Genomic DNA, 9379 nt, shown 5'->3' on the forward strand with positions numbered 1-9379 from the left:
GAGTTGACTTTGGTGTTATCGGGTTCAGATTATTTTTCTAGAAATAGGAATAGGTTCGTTATGTCAGTTAGAACTTGTATAAAAGATTTGAGGTGATTCCGAGTTGGATAGCCATGGTTCAGCATGAGTTTTGGAAGTTAAAAATTTGATTAGTTCATTAAGCTTGAATTGAAGTGCGATTTATAGTTTTGATGTTATTTTATGTGATTTGAGACCTCGAGTAGGTCCGTGTTAGATTGTGGGATTGTTTGGTGTGTTTAGATGGGGTCCCGAAGGCCTAGGGTGCGTTTCGGACGAATTTCAGATCAATTTGGAGCTAGTTGGCAACTCAGTTCTGGTGTCTTCGCACCTGTGAGAAATTATCCGCATCTGCGAATCCCAGAAGCATACATATGGATGCAGAAGCAAAGAATAACTAATCAGGTACGGATAGTTTTGCGCATCTGCGAAAGCATATATACGGTGTAAAGGGCACAGATGCGGAGTAGGAAGAAGCGAACTTTTTGGTCACACATACGATATCGCAGAAGCGGAGCATGGACCACATGAACGAGGGGTCAGGGTGTAAGTGAACCCTCAAAAGCAAGAATTTTGTCGCAAAAGCGGCAAATTTCACCGCAAGTGCGAAAGCACTAGGTAGTGCATATTTGTATCGAGGGTTCATTTTATCATATTCTGAGATTGGGAGCTCTGATTTGGGAGATGCTTTAGGCAATTTTCACCGCCTGGATTGGGGTAAGCGTTCTTGATTTGGATTTGATTTTATTTCATGATTTTACCTTCGATTTTGGCATTTGAATGGTGAATCTAAGAGAGAGAAATTAGGGGTTTTGGCAAAACTTTTTTAAAATAAAAAATAGAGATTTGAACCCCGATTTGGAATCGGTTTTGGATAAAACTTATATCGTATTCGAATGAGTGCTCAGGATTTGTGAATTTTGTCGGGTTCCGGAAGATAAGCCTGGGTTGACCTTTTGGGTTGACTTTGTGCAATTGATCAAAGATTCGATCTTTATTATTTGGGTTTGATTTCTATGGCTTTGTTTGACGTTATTGAGTTGTATTTAGATAGATTCGGCTCGTTCGGAGGTTGATTTAAGAGGAAAGGAATTTTTGGGAGATTAATGTAACGACCCGACCGGTTATTTTGATCATGTGCATTTCCGTTTATGGTTTCGAGGCCGTGAGTAGCTTCATATCATGTATTATGACTTGCGTGTATGGTCGGTTTTGGTTTTCGAGCGGTTCGGAATTGATTTGGAAGAATGATTCTCATTTTAGAAGCTTTAAGTTAGAAGAGTTGACCAAGTTTGACTTTTGTGTATTTGATCTCAGATCGGAGTTTTGACTGTTCCTTTAGGTTTGGATGGTGATTTTGGAATTAGGTGTATGTCTGGATTTAGATTTGGAGGTTCCTAGATTCTTTTGGCTTGAATTGGCGAAAGTTGGATAATTAAAGGTTTGGCAGGTTGATAGGTTTGGCCGAGAGTTGTCTTTATTGATATCAGGTTCAGATTTCAGTTATGGGAGTTGGTATAGGTCCTTTCTGTCATTTGAGACTGCATACAAAATTTGAGGTCATTCCGAGTTGATTTGACATGGTTCGGCATGAGTTTTAGAAGATGAAAGTTCATTAGTTCATTAGACTTGAATAGAAGTGCGATTCATAGTTTTGATGTTGTTTGGTGTGATTTGAGGCCTCGAGTAGGTTTGTGGTATATTATAGGACTAGTTGATGTGATTGGATGGGGTCCCGGGAGCCTCGGGTGTGTTTCGGATAGGCTACAGGTAATGGTAGGCTATATTATCATGTTTTACTCGCTTATTACACTCTAATTTACTGCACTTTAATTGAGTTTGAGCTTTAATCGCTAGTGTTTTCCACTAATTGTATGTTTAATACCTTGTAGGAGTGATTTCGAGCTATGTAGATGTTATAGAATGAATTCGAGTGATTTAGAGCTTTGAAGTTTGAGTAAAAGCCCAAGGGAATAAGTCGGGATCGCATTCGGGGGTCGAGAACCACGTCGGGATAGCTAAAAAGCAAGAAATATCCGTACTCAGAGAAAGTCCCACACCCACGATGGGTGGCGCGTCGCGGCTGTCCAGTTTTCCTTAAGCCTGTCAGAACAAGCTCTCTGAACTTTCCTACAACCGCCCCGCATGGCACGTCGCCCCATGCGGCGTGTCTGTGCAATTTTTATAGAGTTATTATCCAGTTCGCACAGGAAAATGTGTTTTCATCTGGTCCCGACCCTACTTAGTATAAATACATGTAAAAACGTTATTTTATGGACTTTTGACATATCTAAGACCTAAGGAGGCTAGAGAGAAGGTGGAGAAGTGAAAGCACAAGGGATTCATCATTAAATCCTCATTCAAGACAAGAGTTTGGATCGTTTTATGTTTTTCTTTATATTTGTGATGAATTACTCCATATCTATGGAGTAGTTCTCTTTAGGGATTGATGGATTTGGTGTATTGATAATTCATGACTCTAGTTTTTATGCATTGAATCATTTTGGGTATTCTAATTGTTGCATCTATATTCACATGTTTATGTAATCGAGAAGGCATAACTTGTGATGTCTTTGCATTATGTTGTGGGTTGAGATCATTAATTCTTCTTAGTAATCGAAAGAAGCTAGTTTAATCATTGATTAAACCTAGTTAGGAGGATAATCAGAAGAGGTTCTCCTAAAGACCAATCCACTACGAATTCTTGCATATCTTCACCGAGCTTAAAGGAGTTCTACTAAACGTTTGAACTAATAATTGAGTGAATTCGAGAGACTCACTTGAATATTAGAAGTGAATTTACTAGAGTTAAATCCCAGACATTTATCTTGCACCTATCCAATCAACCCCTATTTTCTCTCATTGATATCTTCCTTCCTTACTTTTGCTTCGACTGTCATTTGTCAATTAGCTTTAGATTCTTAGGTAATTTTAGTTTTAAATCACATAATTCTAAACTGTTGATTATTTTGGATAGCAATCTAGCTACAAACTACAATAATACTATTTAACTCCAATCCCTGAGGATACGATATTATATTATACTATATTCGACTAGCGAGCATATTTAAGTGTGTGTTTTGCGCTCGTCAAATTTTGGCATCGTTGCCGGGGATTGGCAATCAATAGTGTTTGAAATAGTTTGTAGTGCTAATTCAGGAATTTTTCTTTTCTTTTATTTTATTTTTTTCGTTTTACGTTGGTGCTTTTTAACTGTGCGTAGGCTACATGTTATATTGGTGCATGACTCGATCTTCTGGGAAAGAATTACTACTATACGAACCAGAAATCCTGAAACAACTGCGACAATTGAGGAAGGAAAGAAATCTCCCCGAGAATATAGAGAAGGTTGGGCCATCCTCAACCAAAAAAATTATGGTTGGAGATGATGATAATGTTGATTTGGCTGCAGGAGAGGCAGCCCAACAACGAGAAAAAGCTGTACGAGATGCGGAGGAAGATGCTTTTCGAAATGCACAACTTGTCTATGAAGAGGAGAGGGCTCGGAAATATACCTCCCGGGGCGGGGAGACCACTTGGTGATTATGCTAGACTGGTCTACAACCAAGGATTATCAAGTGTTAGACCACCTCCAGTGGCTGCAAACAATTTCAAATTGAAGCAAGGGTTTCTCCAAACTCTGCAAAACTATTATGTCTTCAGAGGGAAGCCAAATGAAGATCCAAATACACATCTAATGGACTTTGAGGAGATTATGATTAACTTCCAATACAATGGTGTTTCACAAGATGCAGTTTACTTAAGGGCATTCCCCTTCACTCTCAAAGACGATGCAAAACAGTGGCTTCGAAGCTTGCCCCAGGGATCAATTAGAACATGGGAGGAGATGACCAAAAAATTCCTTGATAACTATTTCTCCTCAGCTAAGATGGGCAAGTTTAGAAGAGAAATTCATAACTTCTGCCAGAAAGAGAATGAAACTGTGTTTGAAGCATGGGAGAGGTTCAAGGAATTAGTTCGAAAGTGTCAACATAGCGGAATTGAACTCTGGATGCAACTCAAGGATTTTTGGGATAGTTTGACACCGGCCTCACGTAGAACATTGAGTAATGCAGCTGGAGGTTCTTTGATGAAAAATGCACCAGAAGAGATAGTCACTATTCTCGATGAATTATCTGAAGATTCAAATCAACGGCCCTCTGAAAGTGCTAAAAGAAGACGGGCGAATGTTGTCACCAGGTTGATGCTAACACATCTGTGCAGGTACAACTTGATGCCATGGCAAAAGAGATAAGGAAGCTTGTGATATATGTGGAAGATGACACCCTACTCATGAGTATCAGGCCTCAACTGAGGAAGTAAATGTTGTGGAAAATTATAACTTCAATGCAATGGGTCAAAAGCATCCCGGTTTTTCATGGAGTTCACCTAGGGGTACTGCAAATGCATGGTAACAAAACAACTCCAGATTCCAGGGACAAGGAGCTGCAGGCTTCCAAAAGTAGCAAAGGAAACAGTTTCAACCTCAACAATCCAATCAACCTGGGCTAGAAGATCTGATGAAGTCTTTTATTATCAAGACAGATGAGAGGTTAGATGCTCATGGGGAAGCTATCAAGGAACTTGGCATAGGGCTGCGAAACTTGGAGAAACAAGTAGGACAATTTGGCACCATATTATCTGAAAGGATCCTGGGTACTTTGCCAGCTGATACTGAAAGAAACCCCAAGGAGACAGTAAATGTTGTAACTCTGAGAAGTGGAAAAGTAGTGAAAGAGGCACCCTTATCCAGAAAGAGGTGAGACCTAAAAAAGAAAGTGGGGAGCAGCTGAAAAATGAAGTTGATAAGAAGAAGAAAGGCAAGAAAGGAACTGAGAAAAAGAAGAAGGAAGAGAATTCAAGAAGGGATAAATCTAATGAGAGCGAGCATATGCTTGCTTTATCTTTTCCCCAAAAGCTTTATAGAGAGAAGCTGGACAAGCAATTTGAGAGATTTCTGGATATGCTGAAACAAGTTAATGTAAATTTGCCATTCACAGAAATACTCTCTTAATTGCCAACTTATGCAAAAATTTTTGAAGGAAATCCTGACAAAGAAGAGAAAGATAGAAGAAGCACCAGTAGTCAAGCTCACAAAGCATTGCAGTGCAATCTTGCAAAACAAACTCCCACAAAAGTGTGGAGATCCAGGGAGTTTTACTATACCTTGCTCGTTAGGCACTGTTAATTTTGATAAGTCTTTGTGCGATTCTGGTGCCTCAATTAATTTAATGCCTTTGTCTATTTACAGAAAACTGGAGAATGAGCTCGGAGAGATAACGACTGCACTAATATATTTGCCGCTGGCAGATCAAACAACTATAATACCCGAGGGGATAGTGTAATATGACTTAGTTCAGGTAGATAAGTTCGTATTTTCAGTAGACTTTATAGTGGTGAAGATGGAGGAGAACAAGGAGATCCCCCTTATCTTAGGAAGACCATTCTTAGCAACAGGTAAAGTAATATTGGATATACATGATAGAAAACTCATGCTTAGAGTGGGTAAAGAGACTGTGACGTTCGAGATGAATGTAGAGACGGGGGTGATAAAGGAGAAGCCAGCTGCAAGTGTTGAGTGAAAGGTGAATTATTCAAAATAGAAGACTGCAGTGAAAGAAAAGTGTGGGGTGTACCCCAAGAAGGCTGAGAAGAAGCTGTCTGCATGGATGTGTACATTGGTTTGGGCACGTGGAATGGAGCCTGACTTCGACTTAGACTCCGACTGAAAATTCAGGGAAGTTTCCTTTACCTTATGCTTTTTAATTGTATATTATGGGGACATGACACAACTTAAAGTGTGGGGTGGGGAAAGTTGTATGTTGTATGTATCTATGTTAGTAAGTTAGTTTTGTTGTTTTAGTAGTGAGAGATAGAAAAATGAGAAAAATCATAAAAATTTAAAATTTTCGACTTTTCCCGACGATGGATATCATTCGACGGGTTTCTTGAGGGATTAAAGTCGAAATAAAAATACAAAAATATTTTACTTTGTTAGGTAGTGTATTAATTCCCCCTTGGTTTTTCTTCGTGTCGCGGTTCTTTTCTAAGGGTTTTGTTTGAGTCGGGTGTAGTTAGTTTTTATTTTTGTTAGGTGTAATAAACTTTGTGATATATTTTAAGTTGAAGGAAATATCTCTTGACTTGGTTATGCCTTGAGAATAGTGAGCACTTTAGTTGTGACGTTTAGGCTCAGTTTTTTACTCTTGTATAAGTACCTTAAATTGTATAATCTTAACTTTGCTTAACTGCTTTGACTAGAGTGTCTTGATAGTCCGATCCTGAGTGAGTTATGTGCCATGAGTGTATGAGGTTTGTGTTATTCTGTGCATTGCATATTATGTCTAGAACTTGCCAGTGTGTTTGCAAAGCAAAATAGTAGTTTTATTCAGTCTTGGAAGTGATATAGGTGTTTCTTTGTTGAGCGAATTACATGTTATTACTCACCTAATTGTTATGTATCTTAGTTAACCCCATTGAGCCTGTAATCCTGTTTCTTTGGCAACCACATTGCAAGCCCTACCCATTTGTTTGAATTGACCATCTATTTGAATCTTATACCTCTCTTGAGCACTTGAATTTGTTATGAACTTTGTAAAAGTTGAAGTGTGGGGTGGTTGGTTTGGCTTTTGAGTGAAACTAATGAAATAAGGATAAAGGTGCATTGTATTGAAAAAAAAAGTAAGAGTGACTTGAAGAGAGTAAGAAAGAGAAAAAAAATAGTAGTATTGTTGTGAAAAATATTCTTTGATAAGTGGTAACTCTTGCTGTAATAATGCTTAAAGAAGTGGGAGTTAATGTATAAGGATGTTAAGGTGGAGTATGGTTTGACATAAGTGTAGGGTTTTGAATGTTAAATTGTATGTATTAAAGTGCTTAGGGAGGTGTAGTCACTCTTATATCTAAATGTATCCTACCTATCCCGCAACCTACATTACAACCAGTTAAAGTCCTACTTGATCCTTGACTGAATGAACTCAATTAGTAGAGTAGTACACTACGGGCAAGCCTATGGTGCATCTTTCGTGGCATATGAGTGTTGTTTCTAAGAGTAAGTGAATTCTTTCTATCTTAAGTTCCTAATTGTTCTTAAATTTGATCGTGTGTGGAACTACTCTCTATTGTTGTATGAGGGCACTAAATTCACTAAGGAAAAGTAATGCTTGACCTCTATGTTGAGTATGTGAATAATGCGTGGTACTTTTGAGTCAAATCTTGAGACGAGGATGTTACACTACTGTGCATAGTCTATTTTAAATATTTTTGGTGTAATGAGTTAGGGGAGTTGCTAAATAAGGTTGTGTCTATATAAAGTGTGGTTTGATTGCTCGAGTACGAACAATGGTTTAAGTGTGGAGTGTTGATGGTAGGCTATAATCTCGTATTTTAGTCGCTTATTACACTCCAATTTACTGTACTTTAATTGAGTTTGAGCTTTAATCGTTAGTGTTTTGCACTAATTGGGTGTTTTATGCCTTGTAGGAGTGATTCCGAGCTATGTAGATGTTATGGAATGAATTCGAGTGATTTGGAGCTTTGAAGTCTAAGTAAAATCCCAAGGGAATAAGTCAGGATCGCATTCGGGGGTCGAGAACCACGTCGGGATAGCTAAAAAACAAGAAAAATCTGTACTCAGAGAAAGTCCCACACCCGCGGCTGCCCAGTTTTCCTTAAGCCTATCAGAACAAGCTCTTTGAAGTTTCCCACAACCGCCCTGCATGGCGCGTCGCCCCATGCGGCGCGCCTGTGCAATATTTACAGAGTTATTATCCCAGTCGCGCAGGAAAGGTATTTTTGTTTGAGCACGGCCCTACTTAGTATAAATACATGTAAAAACATTATTTTATGGACACATCTAAGACCTAAGGAGGCTAGAGAGAAGATGGAGAAGCGAAAGCACAAGAGATTCATCATTCAATCCTCACTCAAGACAAGAGTTTGGATCATTTTATATTTTTCTTTATATTTATGATGAATTACTCCATATCTATGGAGTAGTTCTCTTTAGGGATTGATGGATTTGGTGTATTGATAATTGTTTATGGATATTAACTCTAGTTTTTATGCATTGAATCGTTTTGGGTGTTTAATTGTTCCATGTATATTCACATGTCCATGTAATCGAGAGAGGAATAACTTGTGATATCTTTGCATTATCATGTGGGTTGAGTTCATTAATTCTTCTTAGTAATCGAAAGAGGTTAGTTGAATAATTGATTAAACCTAGTTAGAAGGATAATCGGAAGAGGTTCTCCTAAAGACCAATCCACTATGAATTCTTGCATATCTTCACCGAGCTTAAATTGGTTCATATTATGAGGTTGAGACTTAATCGAGAGAGGAGTTCTACTAAATGTTTGAACTAATAATTGAGTGAATTAGAGAGACTCACTTGAACATTAGAAGTAAATTAACTAGAGTTAAATCCCAGACATTTATGTTGCACCTAGCCAATCAACCCCTATTTTGTCCCATTAATATCTTCCTTGCTTACTTTTGCTTCGACTATCATTCATCAATTAGCTTTAGATTCTTCGGTAATTTTAGTTTTAAACCACATAATTCTATACTGTTGATTATCTTGGATAGCAATCTAGCTACAAACTATAATAATACTATTTAAATCCAATCCCTGTGGATACGATATTATATTCTACTATATTCGACTAGCGAGCATATTTAAGTGTGTGTTTTGCGCTCGTCAACGGGCCATTTCTTCATGATTTGGATTGCTGATGGCCGGTGTCTGATATCTTTCTTCGCAATCGCGAAGAGGAAGTCACGTTCATGTAGTGTATTTGGGTGGCTGGAAGCTTCTCTTCTTCGTGTTCGCAGTGATTGGGTCGTGATCGTGGACCTGTGAAGAACTGACTCATCACATTTGGGTTGGTCAGTCGCGATCGCGTAGTGGTTAGTCATGATGGAGAGGCCGAGTGCTTTGGTCTTCACGTTAAGTATGCTTGGGTGGTTGGTGCGTTGCATTCTTGCATCAGTGATCGCGTTCATGTAGAGCTTTTGGAGGAAGCTGTTATTTTGTTCTTCGTGATCGCGATGTAGGTACCGCGATCATGAAGAGGAACCCCGGGTAGTCTTATATAGTAATTCTTTCCAGTGCTTTTGTTGTTTTATCACATTTTGATTTATAGAGCTCGTTGGGCAATTTTGGAGGGAATTTTTACGATTTAGATTGGGGTAAGTATTCTTGACTCGGATTTGGTTATATTTCATGATTCTATCCTTTCTTTTAGCATTTATTTGATGAATCTAAGTAAGAGAAATTGGAAATTTTAGTAAACACTTCTCTAAATGAAATTTGATGATTTGAAGGTTGATTTGAGGTCGAAATTGGATGAAATTGGTA

General features: G+C 38.4%; 1 non-coding gene across 1 annotated transcript; it reads right to left on the reverse strand.

The window, feature by feature from the left end:
* Nucleotides 1–3913: 3913 nt before the first annotated feature.
* On the reverse strand, nucleotides 3914–4020 carry LOC117278761 (small nucleolar RNA R71). The gene has a single exon (XR_004509111.1). It is a non-coding gene; the product is annotated as a small nucleolar RNA R71 (small nucleolar RNA).
* Nucleotides 4021–9379: the final 5359 nt, after the last annotated feature.

Source organism: Nicotiana tomentosiformis, chromosome 7, assembly GCF_000390325.3.
Source record: "Nicotiana tomentosiformis chromosome 7, ASM39032v3, whole genome shotgun sequence".
Classification (NCBI taxonomy): Eukaryota; Viridiplantae; Streptophyta; class Magnoliopsida; order Solanales; family Solanaceae; genus Nicotiana; species Nicotiana tomentosiformis.